The sequence below is a fragment of the Schistocerca nitens genome, chromosome 7, assembly GCF_023898315.1.
Source record: "Schistocerca nitens isolate TAMUIC-IGC-003100 chromosome 7, iqSchNite1.1, whole genome shotgun sequence".
Taxonomy (NCBI): domain Eukaryota; kingdom Metazoa; phylum Arthropoda; class Insecta; order Orthoptera; family Acrididae; genus Schistocerca; species Schistocerca nitens.
The window spans coordinates 333,675,544-333,677,289 of record NC_064620.1 but is presented as its reverse complement, the minus strand read 5'-3'; the positions used below and the strand labels follow the sequence as shown (position 1 = coordinate 333,677,289).

At 35.7% G+C, this 1,746-nt stretch overlaps 1 non-coding gene across 1 annotated transcript; it reads right to left on the bottom strand.

Moving 5' to 3' along the window:
• Positions 1-342: 342 nt before the first annotated feature.
• On the bottom strand, positions 343-414 carry Trnag-ucc (transfer RNA glycine (anticodon UCC)). Its single transcript has one exon. It is a non-coding gene; the product is annotated as a tRNA-Gly (tRNA).
• Positions 415-1,746: the final 1,332 nt, after the last annotated feature.

Below are 1,746 nucleotides of genomic sequence, written 5' to 3'. Positions count from 1 at the left end.
TCCAGGGTAGCAAATTTCGTCAACCTCTTCAACATTCTCTAACTATTTAAAAAACAGTAATTTATGTTAAATAAACAAAACGATTTTATATTTGCTATTCATCTCAAAAAATAGTTTTCTGTAGATAAATGATTACATATGATTTGATATTCTATAAAAATTATTACTGGAAATGGTTACATGTTCCCGAATTTAAAAAGCAAGAGTTTCGAAGTTACGGTATAACTAACAGACAAGACACTTACTGAAAACCATACTAACATATTAAACTCTTTGTAGACCCTATTTGTCTCCTTTTGTGTTTCATCTTGAATGCTAATGAGAAACTTTAGTTAAAACAATTGCGATGGCCGGGAATCGAACCCGGATCAACTGCTTGGAAGGCAACTATGCTGACCATTACACCACCATCGCCCCACGGATGGTTCATGAGATACACCGAGCAGTGCTTCTGCTTTCGCTGTGACGTCACTGATGATGCGGCACGCCGAGAGATGTACAATTCTTTGGCATAAAGCCAATTTCTCGTTTCGCAGCCTCATGCAACATTCGGCAATTTTTTGATGTTTTTGATGTTTTTATGAGAAGAAGTAGCACAATTACCAAGCGAAGCACATCTTAAACTGAACCTCTGTTACTCCACATTATGCTACTTTGTTGACGCTCCACATTTTATGTTTCGACAGTAAAGTTGCATGTGTTTGTCTACAACAGGACAAAAAGATTAGGTACAGCATTATTCACTTTCGATAAAACATCTGTATAACTTTTCTAGGAAGACCTGTTTGATAGTAACTGAAATAATTTATTTACTCATTTCGTTTTCAGCGGAGTTAGTTCAAACTGCGAGCTCTCTCGGGATGATCGATACTGCCTAAATCACCTTTTATAATCCGTAGTATAAAAATATGGCCAACAAGGTTAATAACTGATTTGCCATTGAAGGTTACTGAAGTTGGCAATGTACTTTTTTCTGTAAGTTTAGTCTGCTGGTTTATAATATCACAGTACTCTTCCACCAGCGGCCTCCCCCCTCCCCCTCGCCAGAACTCTGTTCCCCCAACTAAATGAACAATGGAACTGTCTAGCATAAAAAGTTTCTAACGTATGATTACGTTACATAAGATGTAGTGTGTAAAATATTTGACTTTAAGCATGTAAAACTATTGCTTTTATTGATTTCGGATTATTCACCTATACACCAACGAAAATGTCAAAACGAGAACTGTACACGAAAAAGATGATAACCTCTTTAAATGTTCTTGTGAGACCCTTTTCGCTATTAGTGCATAGTGTCAAACCGTTTATTTTTGGCTTGATCAGGTCAAAAGTAAGTTAAAGAATCAATGTAATTAAATCGCAGTTTGATAATATAATTTCATGCATATATTAAGGTATCGATTTTGTGATGTACTGCGTGAACAACGAATTTTTAATAAGTGATTCAATAGTTTGCGGTGCTGTAAGCGTGAAAAAAGATTAGAAAAATTTTGCAATTTTGTATGTAGCTTGGATAATTCGCTCTCGGTTTTAAGCAAAAGCTACTGTAATTTTCACACATCTCAGTGTTTATGATGTCATTTCTTCTGATGTCAGCAAGCGACATTAAACTATTATTTCTTCCTTCCCATTCCCGACAGTCTCAAACCAACAAGTGCTATGAGAAAATTGCTCCTGCATTTTCTACAAAATCAAAGAAACTTCCTTTTCTGTACTTTAGTATCGGCTAGAGGACATGGTCAACTT